The following is a 25,832-nucleotide window of genomic DNA, read 5'->3' on the forward strand; positions in this document are numbered from 1 at the left end:
TATGTCATGCGTTGAAGGCCCGGTGGAGCATAAACCGAGGACAATACAAGACTTTTTTTTAAAAATATTGTCTATGGGTGCTCGTGGAAGACAATTTCTATGGACTGAAAACTAGAGAATGCTGAAGTGATTCTGGTATTTTACTGACTTCTGCTGGTCCTTTTCTATCAAAAAAGTTAGTCAGTTGATCAGAAAGAAAAGTCCCCAAGCGGAAGCAGACAAGTCCTAGGGCTGATCTCCAAAGCACACACACCATGAAAACATATAAGTAAATACTAAAGAATATACAAGCGGTCTCAGACAACCAAAATCATAAGCCCCCAAAGGGGAGTGACCCTTGCCCAAGGGGCCACTCCCTACTAAACAGTCCCTGGTGGTCCAGTGGGCATTTTTTTTTTTAATAAAGAAAATCTGGCAGACAAAGCCTAAAACATAGCCCCCATAAGGGGAGCGACCCTTGCCTTAGGGGCCGCTCCCCCAAACAAAACCTAACATCTTGGGCATACGAAAATGGCCCCCAAAGGGGAGTGACCCTTGCCCAAGGGGCCACTCCCGAGTACATTTATTACATTGCCCCAGTGGGCCGATTTATTTTAATAAAATTAAAATTGCCCACCCAGGGGCAGACAAAGCCAAAATATAAGCCCCAAAAATGGGAGTGACCCTTACCCAAGGGGCCACTCCCCACTAGATTTATTCAATTGGCCCAGTGGGCTGAATACATTTTTTTTTTAATTAAAATCTCCCCCCCCCCAGGGGGGGCAAACAAAGCAAAAGTGTAGTCCCCCAAAAGGGGAGCGACCCTTGCCTAAGGGGTCGCCCCCCAAAACAAAAACAAACATTGTGGGCTTCCTAAAATGGCCCCCAAAGGGGAGTGACCCTTGCCCAAGGGGCCACTCCCCAGCACATTGGCCCAGTGGGCCGATTTTTTTTTTTTTTTTAATTAAATTCTGCATTCCCCCCACCCCCAGGGGGGCAGACAAAGCCATTAAGAATGCCCCCAAAAGGGGGAGCGACCCTTGCCCAAGGGGCCGCTCCCCCAACCAACAAACACTGGCCAAATAAAAAAAAATCCCTGGCGCTAGTGGGCATTCCTGCTGCACGATTGCACGATCGTGCAGCAGGAATGCACCAAAGAGGCATCGAGGGAAAGGAAAAGCCTTTCCTTTCCCCCGAAGCTTCTTTCGTTTAAATCCCCCCCTCCCCAGCCCCAATACATACCTCTTTGTTCACCGACGCGCAGGAAGCAAATGGCTTCCTGCGCATCGGTAAACAAATGGAACCCTCAATGACGTCAGCACGCCTCGCGCGCTGACGTCATTGATGACGCGGAGGAGGGGGCAGGGGAAGGTCTTCCCCGTAACAAACCCACCGATCGACCACCCACGGGGGGAGCGCCAGCGCTTCCCCCGTGGGTGGGTGTCATGATGAGCTGGGTTCGTCATGAGCACACGGCGACTGTGAGCCATGGAGAGCCCAGCTCGTCATGAGCACACAAGGGGTTAAGGAGAACAAGTGCCCGATTTGAAATTTGCCGGAAAGGGTACTTGTCGTAATGGTGAATGACTACCCTCTCCACAAAACTGAAAGTCCTCCAGCCTCATTAAGGGTCAGACAGACCTTCAGTATGTTAATGGAGTGAACTACTTCATCTCTAACATACACCTCTGGCAGCCCGACAACGTGAGGGCCATTGGAGGTTTTACCATTTGACCGCCTGCCCTGTTTAGAGCGGATTGACAAATGGTAAAGCCTAGCGGTAAGGGGCACTGAAAACTACAAAATGATAACCACACCATGGGAGAAAACTCCTATGGTGTGGGAACCATTGCTTTTTTTATTCTAAAAAAAAATCCTGTTTTTGAATTTTGTTTTTGAAAATGTTAAAAATGTTAAAAGTTTGATGTCCAGCTCTGTCATGTTGATGGAGCCGTCCATAAAACTTAAATGCATTTACAGGAACCGCCATGCCTGGCTCTTGGAAATGCAAGCGATGTCCACTGGGCAGGTAGATATCTGTAAATTTGAAAGATGGAGTACTCCGCCATGGTGACAGTACATACTCTGTCAGCCAAAGTCTAAATCAGACCCTAGGTCTAGATTGCCTGACCGGCGATACCCTATCCAACTTTCTAGGGATTCCAATTTTCAGTTGAAGGTGTATTAAGTCATGTTGGTGTTTTGCACAGTGCATTAGGCAGCCATGGGACCTCAAGTGCAGGGATGTAATATGCTTCGTAAGGAGGAGCCTTGAACTGGTAGCTTTCAATTAGTCATTGCTTTAAAATACAAGCCCTTAGGAGAGAGGCTCAAGAATCTAAATAGGAAACGAGGACCAGGACCTATGAAGGATATATTCGTTGCAAAAGTGTCACTGTGAATCTCTTGAGATTTGTAGCTTCAGAAAATAAAACATTTATTTACAGGAGGAGGAGTGCAAGTTACCCTCCAGATAAGGTGCCTGCTTATACTGCATCTTCTCTGCATTTTAATCTCTACAACCCTAACATGCCTGGTTAATGTTCTCTAGTTTCAAGACTCTTGTATGGCTACTATTGAATGCAGAAGGGCAGAATTGTCCCCTATACGCACTTCACTTACTCTAAGGGAGTTCCCTAGAACCCCTCAGCCACATTCCAGCTTGCCCTCAACCAGGTTCTGTACCAAGGCAAAAACCACAGCATATAAAGGTGTTTCTCCTCAGCTAAGCCAAGTTGTAGGGGGTAAATCTGCAGCTTGTCAAAGTTTGACACCTTAACCAGACCAGCCCCATATGAAGAATAAAATCTAACCATGGTGAGTCCCGTATATGAAGAGAAAATAAAGCTCTGTTTGAAAGTGTGGTGCTTGCTCACCACAACCCATCCCTCGACTAAGGACCAACGATACATCCCAAAGGATGGCAACACCTTCAACAACTTATATTCTAAAGGTAAAGCCTAAGCCCACACTGGTTCTCCTTTCTCACTGTACCCCTAATTGAAGATTTAAATGTTATCATGTTGGTGGTGCTGAAGGGCACCAGTCGGAAGTAGACGCACTCCATATTCTAATAATGCTAGCCGAGGTCCCCGGCCAAAAGGGAAGGCGCCATTCTACCAGTTTAGCCAAGTACCAAAAACAAACCAGCCACCCCTCAGAGTTTGATGCTGAGGTTGGTAGGCACCCATTCCAAATATGGGAGTCCACGTCTTCCTTGCCACTAAGAATGGGTGCTGTAATAATTGTAACTCCGGCCTCAAAGAGGAGTGATGTTCGTTACCTGTTCCTTCTCCCAGCCCATCAATGCTAATGTAATGCAATATGCTACAGAACTTCTTCAGCGGCATCAGTACTGGAATTGGAAAAAATTTACTCGGGGAACCCATAAATTGGGGTCAGGGTGTGACAGAGGAAAGGGGGGTGGAGGCAAAAGGTGTGAAGCTTAAAAAGCTGAATCTAACAGTCAATTTATGCGTTTAAAAAATGTGCTGCAAAGAAATTGCAAAAAGAACTTGATCACAAAGGCTGTATTTTAAAATATATTACACCTGCTACAGAGATCATTGTGTGCCCACCAATTTTGGTGTGATTGTAATGGTGGTAAGATAACTCCAGTGGTTAACAAAGTTCACGTAGAGATCTGTGTTTTGTCCAGTCAGTTTTAGTACAGATGGTTAATATGTCAGTTGAAAAACTCATCCTATTACATGCAGATCACAGATTTGTATTTAATTTAGATTGGTAAGTGGGCTACTGCTTTTGACACTAAGATCATTGTCTTACCTCCAGTTCGTTTGTTTCAAGCCTTCTGATATAGTGATCTATTTACGTGCATCAAGGAGTTGCATGTACACTAATTCATGGGTTTGAATCCTTATCATTTTTTTTCTCAATCTGTTATTCTAAGTTTGCAAAAAACAGTTCCTTTGGGGGTAAAAAAAAGCTGCAATCAATGCTTTAAGATTTATATCCTAACCGTTTATCTTGTCCTTCACTCCTATTGTATTGTAATTGCATTGATATAGCGCTTACTACCACTTATGAGGCATCAAAGTGCTTTTTCGACAAGTAGCAATCTACTCCGGAACCCATAAAGGATTAGTAGTGAATTAGTATAGTGAAATATGAACATAATTTGAGTGGTGGATATGTTAATCAGTTATGTAGATTGAGAAGGATAGAAGAGGGAAAAAGGTTTGCATTTGTATACCGCTTGCTACTCCTGATGAGATGTTGAAGCGCTTTTTGGTGAGTATCATGCTACTCTGGAACCCATAAAGGATTAGTGGTGAATTAGTATAGTGAAATATGAAATTAATTTGAGAGGTGGACATGCTAGTCTGTTATTTGGATTGAAAGGGTAGGGAGGGAAGGATTTAGACTTTTTTTTTGTTTGTTTTTGTTTTGTAGGTTATAGCAGTAGGAGGCGGCTTGGGATGAGTAAAAGGAAGGAAGAGTCAGAGGAAAGGGTTTAGAAAGGCTTGTTTTGAGGGATCGGAATAGTAAAAGAGGTATGAGATGATGCAAGGAGGGGTAGAGTAGGAAAGTGTCTAGAAAGGATTATTTTGGGGATCATATGGGGTTTGTTATGAATGAGAGAGTGGAGGTAGAGGATATATTGAGAGAGGCATTGGGTGAGATATAGCGTAGTGCATTGGATATTCTGAATTAGAAGTAAAGTGATAAATATTTAGATCCATAAGTACGTGGAAGGTATATAGATGCATAAAGGAAGTAAGTATATGTAGATTCAAGATGCATTAAATAAACTCGGACTTTCAAGTGTTGTACTTAAAATTAATTATATGTGTATATATATATATATATATTTGTAATTCAATAGTGAAGCAATTGTAGATCATTAGTTATGATAAGATATACTTATTTATGCAGTCACTTCTATACATGTTAAAACATAGAAACATGTAACTATCGGTAATATGTACATTTATTTCACAGAGCTAATGAATATCTATTTTTTTGTAAACATAATTATTCTACACGTTTATACAAAACAATACAGATATATAGATACATATCCATAGTACAAATAAATGCTTATATACAGAGGGATATACTGTATATTTCTATTTGCATATGGTGCTTACGTGGGGAAGAGTCAATTCTTGAGTAGTTTCATGAAGATAAAGTGGTTATCCGTGGATCTTATGTTGGGGGGTAAAGAGTTCCATACTTTGGCCGCTTGAACAGAGAAGAATGTGCCCCCCATTGTTTTTTCTTGTATCTTGTGGCGAGGTGCCACTCTAGAGCGGTCCTTTGTTGAATGTGTTTGATGATTTTATCCTGATGGAGAGCGGTCCCGTTCCATGTACTGCTTTGTGGGCGATACAAAGCAGCTTGAATGTGGATCTTCTTGCAACCGGTAACCAATGCAGGGCTTTCAAGTCAGGGGAGATGTGGTCTAGCGGTTTTATATGCGAGAGTAGTCTGGCTGCCAAGTTCTGAAACCGTTGTAGTCTTTTCATGGTCGTTAAAGGTGATCCGTAGTAGAGGCTATTGGCGTAATCGAGTTTGGAAAGAACAAGGGAGGTGGTAGCCTGGACCTTGTGTGGAAATCCCAAATGGAGGAAGATTCGTTCCAGACTTTTTTTTTTTGTAACAAAGCTTGATCTTGCTAGTTTGTCCACTTGGGCATTCATCGATAGCTTGGAGTCCATGGTCATTCAGAGGTTTCTTACTTCCTTCAATACTTTAGGCAGTGTTCCCAGATCATCAGGCCAGGCGGCGAGTGGGTCATAATGTTTCCAATCGCCACACTTGAGTATTTCTGTTCTGGAAGCATTCAATTGAGATGGCTCCACGTCATCCATTGATCCACGGCACAGAGACAAGTGAAAATTGGCGAGTTTTCAATGTCTTTGGGGCATTCCAGTTGATGGAGAATTTTTGTGTCATTTGCATAGTTATAGCACGTGAGGTGAAATTGATTGAACAGTGCCGGTAATGACTTCATGTAGATGTTGAAAAGCATGGGCGCTATGATAGAGCCTTGAGGGATGTTGAAATCACTCCATGGAGACTACATGTAGTATGTAAGTAGTCTTTAATGTATTCCAGCCTCAAAGGTGCATAATACATTAAACTATATACACAACAATGAACCCCTGCTTTTGTGGAGTACGGTTTGGGTGAGATAGGTGGGGTATGGATAACATTAGTTCTGTTTCGAAGGTAGGATGCAATCCAGTCTAGAGCAGTCCCCTCTATGTAGGCTTTGTAGAGTCTTTATATCAGAGTGTCATGGTCAACCTTGTCAAAGGCAGCCAAGAGGTCCAAAAAAAGTAGCGAAGCAACCCTGTTGCCGTCAACTGTGTTGTTCAGGTCATCCAAGATGGCAAGGAGGATAGATTCTGTGCCTCTTCCTGGACGGAATCCTGTTTGGAAGTCTGAGAGTATATCATTCTTTTCAATTAATTGTGACATCTGGGCGAACGCTGCTCTTTCTATCAGTTTGCCCAGGAAATGTCCATTTGTAATCAGTCTGTAGTTGTCAGGGTTCAGTGGGTCCAAGTTTGTTTTCTTCAGTAATGGGTGTATGTATGACCTTTCAAGTTCGTTTGGAAATATTCCAGTAGTTAAGGAGTTGTTGATGATTATTCATACTAGAGTGTCTGCAGAAATTGTTAGAAGAATTGTCTTGAAGGTTTGTGGTGGACATGGGTCAGCAGGACTGCCGGCAGGCCTGCTTACTTTGACCAGGTCTATAAATTCATTGTGTGAAATGTGTTGTAAAGAACAGAGAGGCTGGGTTAGAGTATTCTTGGATTGTTGTTTTGTAAACGGGTCAGTGCTGGTGCTTTGTTTTTGTTTTAAGTATGAGTACAACATGTCTGCTTTGGCTGTGTAATGATTTGCCAGTTTGTCTGGGAAATCTTGAGTAACAGGATGGCTCCTTCTAGGCAATTTGGTTTACGAAATTCATTGAGTATTTTATAGAATTCTTTATTTGCACATTTAGCATTTTGAATTCTGTCTGAATAGTATTTTTCTTAGCTTTCTTGATAGCTGCATGCATAATGTGTCAATTTTCTGTAAGCAAACTTTGTCTTGATTGGCTTTTGTTTTGAGCCAGGTACGTTGCAATTTTCTTATTTGTTGTTTTGTGTGTTTTATCTCTGTATTTCTCCATGGTGCTGCTATTCTTTTGTTCTGTTGTGTGGTTTTTAGGTGTTTTAGGATATCAAAAGCTTTCCGTAGCCACTCTTATAGTTTTTGAACTGTCCCTATTGTCCCTAGATCTTTACTGGATGTTAGTTGTGTTTGTAAGTGTTCCAAATTTAATATGTTTCATGGTCGATAGATGAATGCATGTTAGGTGGTTTTAGGTGCGTCTCTTAGAGTTGTTTTATGTTGGAAAGCAAGCTGGTGGTGGTTTGACCATGTGACCGGAGATATAGTTTGAAAGGTAACTAGTTCAGTATTAGCAAAAATGACATCTAGGATGTGTCCAGCATTGTGTGTGGGTTTATGGACAATTCTGATTTATGCAGCTTATCACTCTCATTGTCTTATGTAACGTTTCCTATACTTTGATTTTCACACTTGTATGATTTATTGTGCCTCTGCATTAACATGCTACATTGGGATCAGTAGCGTTATTAAAAAAAAATGTAGGTGCTATTTTAATCAATATTTGGGAAATTACTCATAGAGACAGATAAAGCTTGCATTCTTACAGTACAAGCACATCTTTTACATAGGGAGTTGAACTAAGTTAAAACCTACCTCCAAGTCATAGTTTCCCTAGAGTACTTTTGAAGCGATAAGCTATGTGAATTTGATTCCTTCCATTATATTGGCATCTTGGTATTAGGCTTCAGATGGCTCCCAGACAGGGTGATTCTTAAACAAAAGAAGGCCTTTTGACCCTTTGGTTTGGGCCTGGCTGAAATGATAAATAAGAAAGCAGCCTTGCTGCCTGCAGGAGTCTGCTTGGAATGCAGACAATGTGTGGGCAGTGCCGAATTATGTGCTGGTAATGGAACATGACACCAGGACAAATTCAGTATGTTTCCATGGCTCAGCCTGTCCAGAAATAAGTGCTGAAACTGGGATCACCGGATCACAGCATTGACTGGCATGCCAAATAGTTTAATCTAGGGCATGGGTTACCTGGTAATGTTAAGTTCTTGAAGAGCGTTGCCCTCACCAAGGCCTTGTCTTAAGTGTAAGCTCCAAGTCCTCTCCCTCCCAGTCATTCCCAAGGCAAGGGGAGGATCCCCCTCTCTCTTCCCAGCGGTTCCCTTGCTTACAGGTACCGCAGGGGAGTCCGAATTAAGACCGGGGCCCATGTTCCCAACTGCTAGGCCCCGCTCTAATGCCGAAACCCATGGGCTGTGGATGCTTACAGGTACCTCAGGGGAGTCCGAATTAAGACCGGGGCCCATGTTCCCAACTGCTAGGCCCCGCTCTAATGCCGAAACCCATGGGCTGTGGAACCAGACAGCCGGGGGAGGGAGGGTGGTTCTTTTCTCCCAGCAGGTTTCTAAGAGCTGAGGCAATATAGGAATTAGATAATCACAGGGATCCACAGCCCCTGCTGCATAGCAATTACTGAGTCAACAATTAAAATATTAATTAATGATCCCATCTTTTTTCTTAACCTGTTAGTTATTTTCAAAAGATGTTATTAGCCAGTTAGATGAGGAAATCCACAGACCTTTCCGTCCACGCACACACCGCTGGAATCAGAAGAGGAAACTTCCCGAGCTCGCAAGCGGAATTATTGTTTTTATCAGTAAAAAATTGGAAATATGCCTGTGTGAGGAAGGCAAGAGTGAGGCGGGAAGGTGTGCGCGCAGGGAGCTAACGGAGCCAAGAGGGGGTGTAGAGAGGTGGGAGCTAGGGAAAACTTAGAATGGTGTGGGGAAGGAAAGAAGAAAATCAACAACAGTGAAGGTGTATGGGAGGAGGAATGGAAGACAGGGGAGTATAGAAAGAAAGGAAGCGTGAGCCAGGAAGTAGGCAGGCGAATGCGCGCACGGATTATTCCAACGTAAAGGAAGGTGTGAATGGAGGTGCAGTGGTGTGCAAGTGGGAGAATGGTCTGTTTACAGAGAGAGAAACTGTAGGGTGGGTGAGTGCAGGGCGTGAAAGCTGCAAACAGTGGGCCAGAAGGGAGGAAGCAATGTCTGCAGAGAGGCATTAAGAATGCAAGAGAGGGCTAAGGGATTGTTGGAAGGTGGGTTATTGGTAGGGGCAAATGTCGGTCTGCCACTAGCAATAAGGCCACCAACACATAATAGGACCCAGCATAGGTCTTAGAAAATTAGTCCTATGCTCAACCCTTGGTAACGTGGCTGCGAGCAGACAGGCTTAACTTCAAAGACAGGTATGTAAAGCATTCAAAAACACCATTTCAGTAAATAATTAAGACACAACACAAAATAAAAATCCAACACCAATTTATAAAAATAGGTAATATTTTTATCTTTTAAATGACACCAAAACGAAAATATTCCACTGTAGGGAACCAGAGTTATGAATTTTTAAAGATTAGTCACTTTCTAGTGCTTAGAAACCAACAGTGCCCCTTTTAGTCATTTCGTTTTCTCTGACAGGGGCATACCTTTAGAAAAGGTTCTGAAGAATATCTCACCACTGTGTAGCCTTCTTCAGCAGGCTAGGTCCAGTTAGAACTCCTTCCTGAAGTTCTGCTTGCGGGTTCCAAAGTATCCAACACACAGTCCAAGGTCCTGGAATCTCCAAGAGGGTCCTTGAAAGTGTGAAACTTCAATTCCGCAATCCACTTGAACAAAACCCTTTCAAATCCACTGGCACTCCAGGCTGGGGATTCTGTGTGGGGATGTCCAGTTGAGCTCTGTTAACCTGTAGCTTGCAGGGAGTCTACTTCTTAGTCCTTTTGTAGCAAGGTAATCCACAGGGCTGCAGTTTTCAGATGGCGCAGTTTTCAGAGGTCAGGCCTTAGAAGTCTTTGCACAGCAGAACTTTTGCAGCAGGGCACGTCTTGCTTCAGTAGTTTCAAGCAGCAGATCTGGCGGGCTCTGCCCCTCTCAGATACTTATTCACAATTCTCTGGGTCAAGCCACAGGTCACTTCTAACCAATGAAAGCAGGGTAACTCCTCATAGTTATGACCACATCCGGCAGAGTGTGGCATTATGTTGTCCCAGAGTGCATCTTTCTTCCAAATCCATAATGGCTGATTTTCCAGCAAGGAGGTAAGAGCTGGCTAAACACACCCCCTGGGATGGCTTATTCCCATGGACTCTCCCCCTACCATCTGCACATACCTTCCTTAAGCCTAGCCCTGACTCTGGGTCAAGAGTGTCAAAATGAAACTGAAAGCCAGGCCTCCCCTCTGCCTTTGAAGAGCATAGTTTACGACTCCACCCCTGGCCTGGCATACCTTATAAACTAGCACACTGCCCTCCCAGCAGAGTGGCCCTTTATCACCTCTTCAAAGCAGCCTGGCTAATCCACTTATCTCTGACCAATCAGGGCAGACCACTGGAAGGCTGAATTTGGACTTACAAACAAGAAAGTCTTATAACTTCTTGTTTGTACACTTTAGGAGAAATTCAACAATATAATATTGTTGGATTTACTACTACCATTCTGGGAAGTCTTTGAATGGTCCGGCTAGTGCTCTCCTATCAATATTTATTCATCTTTAACTTCCTACCATGTTAACCTATGGGCCATGGGGTTTGCAATGGGGAAATGACTTGGGCCAGTCTTCTAGCACCAGGGCTTATAAAAACATATTTTATAAGTATTTCCCTAATTTCTACAGGACCCCCCCACCCCCTGTGCAACTAGGGGAGACTTTAGGGGTTCTGAATCTGTAGAAATATTGGAGATTCTCCTTTTACTGTATTCCTAGCATCAAAGTCGAATTTGGCCAGCAATTTACTGTTTCAAAGCAGTCCTGGCACCCAGTGCTGCTTTTAAACTGACCTCAGGCTTCAGCACTGCACACATGCTAGTGCAGAAAAAGCTGCTGGCCTCTATACTACCATACCCCAGGGTACTGGGAACCTCTAGGTAGTTTCAATCCCCTGCCCTATTATATACATCTAATGTGTTCCTTTCAGCTTGGCACTGGCCCTGGGCCTGGTTAGGCAGAGCCCAGGGTCAGTCAGAGTCAGTTACCACCAGTTCCAGTCAGCAAAAAGTTGGGGGGTGCCCAGGGCACAGGATGACTTTGCAACAGGGATATAGGACAACTAGGAAGAGAGGCCTTTTATCATATTCTTATCTAACCAGAGCAGAGCTTGGTGGGCCAGTCTAGGCAACACAAAACCCCCATAGCTCACTTTGCCCTCTCGCCCTTGGGGCCGGTCGCCATCTGGCTCACCTGTTTACCGCCTGCTGTCCCACTTTGCCTCATAACTCGGAGCACGAGAGGGACCTGTCCCTTTCACAACAAGAATTCACTCTCCTTCCCTAGGAGAGTGAGATCTAATTCACAGGGCTGCCGTTTAGCAGTCTTTAACTCAAAGTACCCTCTTTCCCCCTGGCTTCAGTTAAGGTGATATGTTTTTTCTTCATGCTTAAAAATACGCCTATTTATTGTTCTCGTGTTATATTGCGGGCGTTTTGGTAGCGCAGCCTTCTCTACTTACTTGGCCTCTTTGAGCTGTGGGCAGACATCGCCTGCTGCCCTGTGGGAGAGGGAGGGGTTGTTTTCTCGAACAACTTTGGTGTGTGGTTAGGTGACATGGATGGTGGCAGAGGCGCAACTAGAGCCACATTTCGGGGGGGGGGCTAAGACAAAATTTCGGGGGGGCTGAATCTTTAAGCAATAGGCAGAGTGGACCTGCAGGAGCTCTTAGAAGGGGTGACACAACAGCGAGGCCTCATTAACATGCAAATGGTCTTTTAAAGACCTGTGAAGTGCTCGGGAGCCGCTGTGTGGGTGCCCAGGAAGCTGTCTCATCCCGGACGCCACAGACGACGGTGGAGGGGGGGAGCTGAAGCCCTTTGAGTCCAAAGGGTGTTGCTCACCTGGATGGTGGGCATTTCCTTGCAGAGATATTCCACAATGGGTTATTTGTGGACGGTGTTTTTCAGTGGTGGTTCTAGCCTTGCGTCCTTGCCTTGCCATGACGCTCCTCTCGCATGCAGCGAGGGTGCTGCCCTCGACTCATAACTGTGTATAATTATACTGCGGCGGCTCAGCTAGATGTTAGGTATGCGTAGGCATGCTGTAAGCAACTTTTCGGTCCTAGTGACAGCGGAGTCGTTTCGTGTCTGTGTTCCCACCTGAATTATTTGTTGTGCTTAGTTCTAAAGCGTGCACGAGGCAGAGAAAGCCACGGGGGAGATCCCTGCAGGCGTCTTCCTCTTCGCGTACTGTAGTGACAAACCATTGAGGCAGACAGGGTGCCGCCCCCTCTCTTCTTGAGCCAGAAGGTTCCGCCCAGCGCACGTGACAAAATGTTTCTGCTGTTTTTAACGTGACACCTGCACCTGGCCAAAGACACTCTACCTAGGTGACACCTGTGCACACAGAGGAGGACGCCGAAAGCACAACTGAAAGACGTAGTGAACAGTGGGAGAATCCCTGCCACTACTTATAATAAGCAGAGTCGGGAGGGACGGGAACCCGTTAAATGTAAACCTAATCTGTCGAAAGAGACTTCCGCCGAACCGACCACAGCGACAAACTGTCTGTCACATGCGGAGGAAAGAAGCAGGAGGTACGCCGATTTATGGCACACAGAAGCCTCCCCAAAACTACAAACTGAAAGAAACGGGGAATGACGTCACCCAGAGTCTGCTGAGAGGAGAACGACGGCACGGAGCCGTTCATAGAAAGATGGTGGCTCAAACAGGCACATCAAGTTGTATCAAACTTGTGAGGTGGGAACTAAAGGCAACCGCAAAAGAGTCTTGCTCGACAAACGGACAGAAACACGGTACGGCTGCGGCGAGGAGTGTAGAACACGGCTGAAAGAGGAGAGAGGGTTGCCAAGACGTGCAGCGAGAGATGACCGAAAGACAAAGTAATAACAATTCTCCCACCATACAGGAGAGGTACCTTGTTGCTCTCAACGTTCAAAACTAGGATTGCCGGTGCCACGCTGCTGGTTGTGGGGCGAGGGTTATCTCCTAACAATTGATGGCCGTGCCTTTTCCGGCCCTCCCGGAAAAAATGGACTGTCTCTAGACCACTGAGAGAAGCCCATTTTCTACAATACTGCCGCGTGACGCCCCCGTCACGTGCCTCTCCTCGCCTTAATAATGCTCATGCTCTCTGAGCCCTTGGCATCAGTTTCTCAAATGGATTTTATCGTGTAATGGTAAATCTCAGCTTAAAGTATTAAAGTGTTATTAGTGCTTAATGCGAAAGCAGGAGTCTGATTACCTGGCAGCTCACACAACGCCCAGATTATAGTTCTTCCACGTCCTGCCACACAGCCATGCCAAAGGTACGTTGCTCTTCGATTCTCTACATCAGCGGAAAGGAGAGACTGACGGGCCACAGACCCTTTTTTCTCATTGTATTGTTTTGTACAGCTAGCGCATAGTCCTGTACTGCCCCATGGCTCACTGTATCTGGGGAGTGCAGATGTACAGCCTCAGGTCTCTGCACGCACCAGTGTTGTGCTGGGCCTTGCTTTTCCCTCTTCTGGGATAGGCTGAGACAGACAGCCTCAGATGGTCTTTCTATGGCTCAGTCAAAACATTGTCCAATGCTACAGACATTTTCTCGATTCATACCATGCGCCCCTCTCTGACATTATTACTTCCTGCCTCTCCGAGGACCAGGCTTGGTGAGGAAGGAGAGCCTCTGACAGCGCTTCCCCCATCCTGTATGGTTATCACAGTCATACATCTGCTGCTCTATCTCCCACACCCAGGTAATTAAGGAATGTGCGAGCTTCAGACAGATCTCCCACTCCTTTACCAGATGACCGGTGAGGAAGGGAAGGTAAACCTTAGGCAGCTCATTCACGGTCCCATATGCCTTTTCCTATTGCAGTAACAATCTATGCCCTCTCGTTATCGGGCGAGGTGAACAAAATAAACCCGAAGATCGCTCCCACCAAATCTCATTTTATTTTTTGTTTTTATATTACACTGACAAAGCCCTTTACACTGTTGAGGAAGGTTGGGTTACCAAAGGGTTTGTGGTTAGATGATTACATCCTCTAAGACAGCTTGATGTTGTAAAATATAAGTTGCACACCAGGCAGTCTAGTTTTAGAAAGTCTAAGAATTTGTTGTGCAGGTGTATTTTCAGGGTTTTCCTGAATTGCAAAAATCAGTTTGATGTGAATGGGTTAAGAAAGCTAGTTCTAGATGCAAAGCCCTATGCACTAAAAGTTTGCCTTTAAAAAATGTTTTTCGGGGCGTGGCCAAGATGGCGCGGTGAGCGGACGACTTCTCTGCCGGCTCCCGCTCCCTTGAGCCCCTAGACCTGGTCTAAACGCTGCATCTCCCCCTGATTAGCGGGGAATCAGCGGCGGAAGCGTCAGAGTGCTGGTGGGGATGCTCGGTAGCCCGGAGCGCCCAGGAGACACCTGCAACGCTCGGCGGATCGCCTGAAGGCCGACGCCAAGAGGGGGCAGAGCACTAGGCCGACTCGGGCTGCAACGCTCCCGGCTACCTGATTACGCGAGTGCCCGGACTCGAGTGGGCGACCGGCCGGAACACAGAGGCGCGACCCAGACTATGGCCGATGGGATCGGCGGCAACCCCTGAGGGGTGAACATCGGACAGGCGGCCTGCAGTGATTGAACTCGATCCCGGGGGGTATGCGGCCCATCCTCCGGCGGTCACGAGCAGTGGGAGCACATGGAGCTCGGGCCCGGTGGTGACACCTCAGCACCGTAGAGGCAAGCAGGGTGCGGTTGGATAACTTGCACCGAGGGCTGATTGTGGCGGCGGCATCGTGGACAGAACCGGGTTGATCGCAGCCCCTGGCGAGAACCGTGGGCCCTCCAGCACACAAGAGGTGAGGCGGACCGGCGGTGGCGGCACAGTGCAAGGGGCACCAGCGGGCCTATCAGGGCAAGGCTGATGAGACGGGAGTCGCCGAGGAAAGTGGTGGCAGACAGAGGCTCACACAGCGTGGACGGGCTGGCCGTTAGGAGGGGGGCCCGCATTGCAGGGTCCCAGTGCTGGTCTGGACACACGCGCCCGCTTGTGACACGGCCTGCAGGCCGCTACGGGGAGGTAGAGCGGAACGGGGCAAAATTCCGGATCGCAAGGGAGACGACTATCAAGGTCCCCTCCCCCCCCGCCCCCAGAATCGGCTTGGCGGATTGACAGGCACCGTTGGATGCGGGAAACGACTGGAGGCCAACGACTCGCGATCTCGGGGGGGCCGGGGACGTAGGGGACGGAAGGAGACCTGAGCACTCCCCGAAGCGGAGCACAAGAGCTGGCAGGAGCGGGCACGAGAGCGCTGGCGGTGGACAGGCCGGGAGCGGAAAGTGACCGTCTCGGGACTGGAATCTCAGCCCCCGGCCGCGACGGCTACACTGATAGCGCGAAGGCGAGTGGACGAGGCCCGGAGAGGACCCACCTGCCGGACCCGTGGAGCATTTAAGCGAGGGCAGGGAGCACCGCAGAGAGAGGACACCGTGGAGGACAGCCGAGGGACCCGGAGACGACGGAGCAGGGCGGGGGGGGCTCGAGGCATTGACGACTCGGTCTGAGCTGTGTCCCAGTGAACATGGCGGGCAGCAAGGGAGGACGGAAGGGGGAGCGCACTCTCCCCGAACTACTGGGCAGGCACCAACGGCGAGTGGAACGGGGGCAGCGGTCCCCCGGCCCTTCCGGAGGAGTGCCGGACACCGACAGCGGGGAACATCCGATCACCAGATCCTTTATGGAGTCCCTCTTCGGCTCCCTCAGGGAGGATTTCCAAGCCTTGAAAAAGGAGGTGGCCAGTGAGGTGCGGGAGATACGTCGGGAAGTGGATGGCCTGGGAGAACGGGTGGCCACGATGGAGGACACCGGACGGAGTAGAGATTACGAGTTAGAACAACTGCAACAAGAGGTGCTGCGTCTCAGGGATCAACAGATTGACCTCCAGGGGAGCCTCTTTTCATTCGTACGAGTTACCTGTGCTGCGTTCCTGAGAGTTGTTAATCTTGGGCAGAGGTCTGGTGTTGGCGCCCGAAGTCTCTTCTGCTCGCATCCGCCGACGCTGCTGTGGTTTGAGTTAGCAGGGCGCGGCGAGCGGAGTGGCAGGACTACTATTCCCAGAATCCCTGGCTGTTGAGCCCGCCCCCATTCGAACAGACTTCCGCGCCCGGAGGCGCTAAAAGCCAACTAGCTCCCTCGGTGGAGCGGGAGCCTCATTTCATTCGTACGAGTTACCTGTGCTGCATTCCTGAGAGTTGTTAATCTGGGGCAGAGGTCTGGTGTTGGCGCCCGAAGTCTCTTCTGCTCGCATCCGCCGACGCTGCTGTGGTTTGAGTTGGCAGCGAGCGGAGTGGCAGGACTACTATTCCCAGAATCCCTGGCTGTTGAGCCCGCCCCCATTCGAACAGACTTCCGCGCCCGGAGGCGCTAAAAGCCAACTAGCTTCCTCCGCGTCGCGGGACGTGCCGGGCGAAGCCCGGGCAAAGGGCGGGACCGTCTGTGGCCGTCCGGGGCCGACGGAGGCTGGGCTGGGCCACGTCCCGTACACCTCGCATGGAACGCCGGTGGCTGCGCTGTCTATAGAGGTATCTCGCACCACCTGTGTATTGTGTAACTTATATCTTGCCAAGTTACATTGGATGTTGGCACCTGGGATAACTTTTGGAACTTACATTGAACCGGTTGCTTTTGCTTGCTTATCTCCCTGGGGGACAACACGCTAACGTAGGACAATTAGAGCAGACGGCTCCTCTGTTTGATGGCCATAAGATCAGACTGACGCCAGTATAAAAGCGTAACTTTTAATCAGGGGGGCCGAAGAACGAATATCAGGTAGCAGACCGTGCCATTATGGTTAAAAATAAGACTGCTAAAACGAGGGCAGGGGGAGGAGTTAAAGGGACTCTGGATGCCTTTATTACTAGAGCAGAATCACTGTTAGTACATGAAATTCAATTGGCTGAGTGCAGACTGTCCCTGGACCCCCAATTAGCAACGAAAAGATCCTCGTTGGGCAATGTAACGTCTTGTTTAACGCCTGGTGGCCGGCCAGATTCAAATGAGCATCCTTTGATGTATCAGTGGTGTCAGTTTGATTATAATACTCCATTCACTATAGCCCATAACTCGCAGGGAGACATAATGAGTACAGGCTGGATAGGGCCACTGAATGATAACCAAGTCGTCGCTCCGAGCCCATATGGTAGAGAGGGACTACAGCAAATTACACCTCAGGGAGTAATGCAGGAGGATGCCACAAGGGAGGAGTCTAGTAATTACCGAGTAGTAGGTGAGACTGATTTGGAACGGAGCTCGGGGGAAGAGGTAATTACACGCTCCAAATCACATCAAGTAGTAGCGGGGCCTTCAGTGGCGGGCGGCTCAAAAAGCTCCACGTGTGCCAGTAAAGCTAGCCGGAAGGGAGCGGCCAAACCTATCAAAGGCAGTATTAAAAACCCGGAGAAAATAGTGTGCCCTAGATGTTGCCACGAAAATGGGTCATGTGCGAACCAACAAATTATTGCAGAGTTAGAAAATAAAATGGAACAACTCCTTCAGCGTCTGCTAGGGCCAGTAATGGCGAAAATAACGAATATGGAAGGGACCATAAACAAATTTGTGGCCCAAATCCAGCCACAACACACTAGAGACCCCGGCCAGGAGAGGGAGGAGGGTAGCACAGTAATGAATCGTAGCAATAAGGAGCCAAATAATAGGGGGGCGGAACAAACTGAGTGTAGCAAATCATCATTAACTGCAGCTAATACGGGCAACACTGGTAATAAGAATTTGAGTGGGGAAAACCAGGATCATTCAGGCAGTCGACCCGAGATTACAGACAATGGCCTGACACACATGGAATACACGAGGCACCGCGGGACAGACCGCACAGATTGCATCCAGGCCACTCCAGGGCTCCAGACATTAGACCTACCCCCGGCCTACTGTCCTTATTCAGTGGTGCTCGTAGGAGTCCCTGGACTGAGCAAGGGAGCAGAGGAATCGACTAGTACCCTGATTAACAAGGTAGCGCACTGGATCAATAATAATATACCAGTCAATAGATTCCAGCACGACCACATCCTTATGGCGAGAAGGGTAGCCTGGATTGGTGGTGAGAAAAAGTTCCCTGGCGACTGTATTATTGTAAATTTAAGATTCCCGGGACTAGGAAAAGAACTCCTAGATAACCGGCACAGGGAGAGAAAGAGAGGGTCGTGTGTAAGGATGCTCCCTTTGTACTATTTTTACAGGGATAGTGCCCTTGATTCCGGGCAGACCTGGCAAGGGCCAAGAATAGCCATGAAAAGTAGACTGGATAACATACGCTTGGCCCCAAATAGATTTGCAATCCTCACTGATCACTCTGCCATGGACGAACAGGACTGACTGGGGAATGAAGTGAGTACCGGGGTGGAGAGAGTACATGATGCTGTAAGAAACCAGGGAACAATAAGTAAAAAAGGAACTAATAACCAGGATGTTAACGCTGGTATACTTAGTGGACAGGTTAGGGTGGTGGGAGATACACCTTCACAAGAGATTAGTAGGGAGATAAACTTAACACAAAGGAGGCCCAGAGATAGAATTTGTGGTAGGGCTCGTACAACCTTTGAGCTCAGGCTGCTGTCCTGGAACATTGCGGGACTCGCATCTAAAGTCGCAAATCAGGAATGGCAATGTTTTATTAAAGAATACAAAATTATTTGCCTGCAGGAAACATGGGAAACGGACTGCAGTGGCCTGTTTCTGGAGGGTTATAAATTTTTTTTTGTCCCAGCCCGTAAATCGCCTATGGGTCGAGCCAAGGGAGGCCTAATTATGTATGCAGCATTGACGCTGCAAGGAAGTTGGCAAGACCTAGGATGGGATTCTGTATGCCTCCAGGGCATAAGATACGTTGCAAAGGGCCTTAAGGTCATTTTTATAAATTTTTACAATGCAGGACAATCGTTGTCAAATTTGGCGGAGTTAGACCAAAGACTAACTGGGTTAAATGAGGTGGGGGATCCCAGTGCCCGGTTAATTTTAATGGGGGACTTTAACACTCACCCGTGTCCATACCTGAACTGGGAAGGAGGCTCATGGGACGCTTGCCCCTCTACAAAAGGATGGCACACAGAGCACTCCAGAGAAGGTATGGCATTAGGCACAATTTTAGGCAAATTGGCATTAACACACACAATGGACCTAGTCGCGGATGGATCACCAGATTTAATGATGCCATCGTTCAAGGGGCGGGGCTGTGATTCCATCATCGGCTATATCTTTGTGTCTCATGACTTAATTGGTAGGGTCAGTCACTATTCGATAGTCGCCAGTACATTTAGTGACCATAATCCCCTGGAATTAATAATAGAGATCCCAGAGTGGTGTGCCAAAACAGATAAAAGGATCACCGGGGAAGAATACAAAGCAATGGATCAGGGCAGGAGAATCAAATGGTGTAAGATTGATGGGCTAGCATTACACAGAGCGCTCTTGGCAGACAATGATAGCCATATGTGGAAATGCTTAGATAGTAGTATTGAGGGGAGCGACCTGATTACAGCATTTGAGGGCACCGCCCAACACATTGATAGCCTCTTAAGGCGTAAGATGAAAAAGCAGACCAATCTCTGCCCGAGATGGTTTGATAAGGAATGCTCGAAGGCCCACAGAAATTTGAAGCAGGCACTCAAAATAGTCCCAAGGGATAGTGGTACGATCATGGAATGCAGGAAACAATACAAAAAGGCCATTATTAGAAGGAAGCATTGCCTTCAATCTCAAGCTTGGGAGTCACTAAAAGAAGCAGCGGAGCATCGTGACATGACAAGCTTTTGGAAAACAATAAATGACCCATGTTTCCAAGACTCGAATAAGCCTCAGGTAGCATCCCACATCCTACCGGAGGAGTGGGTAGCGCACTTTACAAAACTATATAATCGGGGCAACCTAGAAACGCTGCAATCCAAACCTCTGGAATTACCCGAGGGTGAGTGCATTCCATTCACGGTGGAAGAAGTGATACTTGGAATAGACGGCCTGACCTTAAGAAAAGCGCCTGGACCCGATGGGATCCCGCCAGACTTATTCAAAAGTCAGGTGGAACTTTGGGCACCAATATTGGCCAGGGTACTAAATGTCGCCTGTCAGGAGGGCATGCCGAGATCATGGTCTACGGCGGTTATCGTCCCAATATTTAAAAAGGGCAACAGAAATGACCCCCAATGCTACCGCCCAATATCCCTTATAGATGTTACGGCAAAAATCATGGGGAGAGTCATTCTTAATCGCCTTTTGGAATGGGCCAAAGAACACAATATCATTACCGATCTCCTGGGTTTAGAAGTGGGCGCTCGACAATAGATCAGTGCCTTAACCTTTATCATCTAGTGGCCAAATACACTCTGGCCAGGGAAGGCACTGTGTATTTAGCGTTCATGGACCTCTCAGCAGCTTTCGACTGCGTCAACAGAAGGAAGCTGTGGGAGATGTTGGCTGAGATGGGCATAGACTTGGGTTTGTTACGAGCACTACAGTCACTTCACCTTGAAACCACGGCACAGGTGAGATTCACAGATGACGGTGATCTGACAGAGGAGTTCCAATGCCGGGGAGGGGTGCGGCAAGGCTGCATCCTGGCCCCTTTTTTATTTACGCTCTACATAAATGGGCTAGATAAAGCACTGGGAGGGCTGGAGGCAGACTGCCCTTCTATAGGGAAGAGAAGCATACCAGTCCTCCTATATGCAGATGATGCAGTCCTTTTGGCCCGCACTTAGACTTAGTGCCCAATTTATCCAAATCTTATGTCATGGAAGTAGGTAAAAAACCGGCCAAGAATTATAGCTTCTCAATAGGCACCCATACACTGGAAAAAGTAAAAACTTTTAATTGCCTGGGGATTGTTTTTGATCAAGATCTTAGTTTTAAACCCCTAGTAAGCCTTAAATGCAGTCAACTTCCGAGTGCTGCGGGATCTATTATGAATTACGCAACAAGATTGGGTCGCTGGTCCCCGCACGAAATTACCCATTTATATAGCTCAGTATGCTGCTCAAAGACCCTTTATGGAAGCGAGGTTTGGGGCTTTCGTGACATGGGGAACATTCAAAAAGAAGAAGATAAATTTCTAAAAAGGCTGCTGCTGGTGCCCACAAGCGTCTCTTCGTATGTTGCCCACGAGGAACTGGGCATAGACTATCTTACTGATCAGGCTGCCTCTAATCCAATTTCCTGTTGGGTAAAAATATGGACTAACCCTGAGGCAACCCTGAGTAGATTAATCATACAGGATTGCATGAAAGGGGATAAGTGGTTTAGAATAGCATGGTTAAGATATGTAAGGGATGCTCTGACCTCGCTGGGTCATGAAAAATGCTTTAATGATCCAAGCACGCTGGCCAATAGAGACAAGGGTAGTATAAAGAAAGCATGTAGGCAGTACCTGGCTAGGACTAGAGAGGCAATAGAAGGATCCAAAAGTACAGTGAGATCACACCAGCTCATTAAAATTAAGCCGGGCATGGAATTCTACTTGGCCAACATGTACAATAGACATGATAGATTTCTAATGTCTAGATTTAGATTAGACTTGCTGCACCACATTCTGGCCGTTCCAGCAGGATTTTTACATGATGTAAGCTCAAAAGGGTGCTGCGGCTGCGATCTTAGATCTCCGCAAGACACCCTGCATTTTGTCTTACTGTGTCCCTATTTTGCTTACCCACGCTCACTGTTTTTAAAAACAATATTGAAACGAGCCAATATCGGACAGGCCAAAGTGGCCCTTTTATTTCTCAAGCTTGCCGCTGATCCTTTTACATTGTTCAGCATGGTACACTTCTTGCGCCTGGCAGTCAAGCTGAGAAAAACCAGGGGAGAGGAGTAATTGGGTTGACCGCATCAAAAAGGAGCAGTAACAAAAAAAAAAAAATTAAAAACCCTGAAATGAATCGAGCACAAGTGTACAGCTTTTCCGTCTAAGGACGACATCGATTGTTAGTTTTTAAGATGCTTGTTTTAATTTGAATTATTTATTAATGTATGGAATACTGTGTTTTTGAAGGCCCGATTGTAAATTATGTATCTTTTATGGCTATTTTTTAATATCCGAATAAAGATTATTTGATTGATTGATTGACCTCCAGGCGTATGCCGAAGACCTTGAAAATAGATCTCGGCGCAACAACGTCAGGGTTCGAGGGATTCCAACCACGGAAGAAGGGACGGACACGGCAAGCCATTTGCGGGATCTGTTTCGAGAGGTCCTGGGTGATTCGGAAGAATTCCCCATCCGAATCGACAGAGCGCATAGAGTGGGACCACAGTGCCGGGCGTCGCTGCCACCTCCGGACATCCTGGCTTTTATTCCGGACTTCCCGCTCAAAGAACGCATCCTGGCGGAGGCCCGGAAGAAGCAGCCCTTAACTTTCCGGGGCCACCCCGTCGCCTTATACCAGGACTTGTCTGCCATCACGCTTCAGAAACGGAAAGCGTTCAAAATCGCCACTGACTTCCTGAGGGCGCAAGGAACACCATACGCCTGGGGCCACCTGTTTAGACTTATATTCCGATGGAATGGCACTGTGCATCAATTACGCTCCCTGCAGGAGACGTGGGGTCCTGGGCATCTCTGCGACGGAAGAAGACACAGCCCCGCGGCGGCGGGGGCGCTCAGGTAGGGACGGATGGCAGGGGGTGTCCAGGCAGCGCCCCCCTGCACGACCTTTGAGGCCGGACTCACCCACCATCAGAGGCAGTACTTGAGGTGGCTGGGAACACTGGCCCAAGCGACACGGCGCCGACAGCATAGGACTGCTCCGGGGGGAGATCGTCACAGCCTACTTCATTTTGCAGGTTTGGGGGCCGGGGTAGGGTGGGAGCGGGTGGAATGGGATCGGTGGCTGGACGTCCACTGGAGTACTCTACCAAAGACTTGTCCCTTGGGGAACTGGACTTGGACAATGTTGATTCGGGTGGTGGGGAGAGGGAGGGGGGTGTTGACCGGGGGGGTTCCAGAGGTGTTGGCACGTTGCCGAGGGGTGGGTGGGTGGGCGGTTGGGGTGTTTTCTGCAGGAACTCGGGAAGGGAGGGGGAGGGGGCTAAGGGAGAGGGGAGAGAGAGGGGGGGAAAGCAGGGAGGGAGGGGGGGATTCCAGTGCGCGCGCGGAGATACGATTGCGGCAGCGGCGTCCATACTCTGGTCCGTGGGTCCCTGCGGGGGCCCTGCAGTCATTCCTGCCCCTCCAAATGACACCCAGGGCTCATCCGCATTCCCTATCCAGTTCTTTTCGTCCTGCAACACTAAAACGGCGGGGGTGGCGATACTGGTTGCCCGGCACTTTCAGGGTGAAGTACTCCACAAGCAGACGGAACAGAAAGGCAGGCTTTTGGCGTATAGATTCAGGGTGGCCGGCCTCCCCTTCACAATTGGGTCCCTTTATAGCCCGAACGAACGTCAAGAACGCTTCCTTAGCTCGGCGCTGGGTGCGATCACAGCCACGCCGGACAGACACATTATTATAGGAGGAGACTTCATCATGGTCTTTGACACTACTCTCGACAGGTCCGCTCTTCGTTCGCCACAGACTGGGGAGTTTTCGGCAGGGTGCAAGGCCCAGCTGGCTGCCATGGATCTCGTGGACCTCTGGCGTCACCTGCACCCGGCTGAAAGGGACTATTCTTATTATTCGCACGCACACAAAACTTATGCACGACTGGACCACTTTCTAGTCACTGGGCCTGTCTGCGAGCTGGCCACGGCGGCAGACATAGGGGTGGTCTCCATGTCAGATCACGCCCCTGTGACGGCTACCTTCAGCTTGCCGCCGATCTCGCCATCCCCCCCCCCCCCCACCCACCCCCCCCCCGAGTCTGGCATTTACGGGACGCATTACTCCACAGACGAGAAGTAGTCCAGCAAGTAACGGCGGCGATTCGGAACTACTTGTCCCACAATGAGACCTCCGACACATCTCGAGCGACTCAGTGGGCGTCGTTAAAAGCGGTGCTCCGGGGGGAGTTTATTGCGATCTCGGCGGATAACGCAAACTGGCGGCAGAAACGTGAGGAGCTCACGCAGCAGGTCCGTGAACTGGAACAAATACACATGCGGACGGGCGCTCCGCAAATTTGGCGGCAGCTCAAGGGGGCGAGAAAGCTCCTGACGGCTCTAGACATGGATCGCGCGGAGTACGCGGCACTGCGCCTCAGGCACGCCTATTATACGGGGGGGGACAAATGCGGCAGGCTATCGGCGAGTAAGCTCAGAGTGGCGCGACAGACACAGACGGTGAAGGCGATCTCTGACCCCACAGGGCCGACGGCCACGGAGGACGCCCATATTGCAGAGCTCTTTCGCAGGTATTATGCCGACCTGTACGCGGGGGATCCTCCGGATGCACCCGCCACGACGGAATATTTGGAGTCGGTCTCTCTGCCGTCCCTGACACCTTTACAGGCGGAGGCGCTGGACAAGGAGATCCGGGCCGAGGAGGTTATCTCCGCCATTGCCAAGCTTAAACACGGTAAATCCCCAGGCCCGGACGGTTATACTTCCCTCTTCTATAAGACGTTTTGCACGTCGCTAGTGCCGATCCTCACGCGTCTCTTCAACACCTTCGCGACGCCGGGAGCCATACCGCCGGACCTGTTGCGAGCGTCCCTAGCATTCATCCCCAAACCGGGGAAGGACCGGACACTATGCGGCTCCTATAGGCCTATATCGCTATTAAACATAGACCTCAAGCTCTATACCGGGATCCTGACGGCTCGGTTGGCCACCCTTTTGCCGGGACTTATAGACCCGGACCAGGCAGGCTTCGTCCCAGGACGACAAACAGTGGACAACACCAAAAGAATCACGCACCTCATAGAAAAAGCGTCGCGGATCCCGGGAGAGAGAATGTTGCTGTCGGTGGACGCCGAAAAGGCGTTTGACCGAGTTCACTGGCCGTACCTGGAACAGGTCTTAGCGAAGGTGGGGATAGGGGAGAAATTCCGCTGCATGATTTTCAACTGCTACAGATCCCCGACAGCAGTGGTGAGAGTGAATGGGTACTGCTCCAAGAGTTTTGATATTGAAAGAGGCACGAGGCAGGGATGCCCCCTGTCACCTTTACTTTTTGCCATATAAATGGAGCCTTTTGCGCAGCGGGTCCGGGACAACCCGGTGGTGAGAGGGGTGAAGTTTGGAGGCTTTAGTCATGCCGTCAGCCTATACGCCGATGACGTGATATTCTCCTTGGACGACCCGCTCTCTGCCTTACCGGCTTGTATAGAGGAGCTTACCTCCTTTGCGGCGGTGTCGGGATTCAGGATGAATATGGGGAAGTCGGTAGCGTTGGATCTCTCCTTGGCGCCGGTGACTAGAACCCTACTACAACAACAGATTCCGATAATCTGGTCTTCGGACTCAGTGTCCTACTTGGGAATCCAGCTGGCTCCTACCCTGCCTGCAATGGTAATAGCAAACTACACCGCCCTGGGTAAGAAGGTTCGGGGAGAATTAGCCCGGTGGGACCGCAACACCCTCTCATTACTGGGAAGAGTGGCGGCCGTAAAAATGACAATCCTACCTCAGATTCTGTATTTGTTCCGGGCACTTCCGCTGCAGCCGCCGGTGGATTGGCTCCGGAGGATGCAGTCCGACCTGGGGCGCTTCATCTGGCAGGGCAGGAAACCCAGAATGAGGAGGGCGCTCTCGATGCTGACGCCGGAGGCCGGAGGACTCGGTATCCCGGATCTCCGTAAATACTTTTACGCGTCGCAGTTGCGTTAT

General features: G+C 48.7%; 1 protein-coding gene across 8 annotated transcripts in view; it reads left to right on the forward strand.

The window, feature by feature from the left end:
• The window catches only part of LOC146871815 (plasma membrane calcium-transporting ATPase 4-like), a 1,579,909-nt gene that overhangs the window by 608,284 nt on the left and 945,793 nt on the right, over window positions 1–25,832 (forward strand). Inside the window, exon 1 of one of the 8 annotated variants that reach the window (XM_085651705.1) lies at window positions 13,366–13,399. The exons of the other annotated variants lie outside the window; for them this stretch is intronic. The gene's annotated coding sequence lies outside the window, so the exon portion shown is untranslated. Of the gene's footprint in view, window positions 1–13,365; window positions 13,400–25,832 lie in introns of those variants that run through there. 8 annotated transcript variants of the gene reach the window in all.

Source organism: Triturus cristatus, chromosome 1_1 (assembly GCF_964204655.1).
Source record: "Triturus cristatus chromosome 1_1, aTriCri1.1, whole genome shotgun sequence".
Taxonomy (NCBI): domain Eukaryota; kingdom Metazoa; phylum Chordata; class Amphibia; order Caudata; family Salamandridae; genus Triturus; species Triturus cristatus.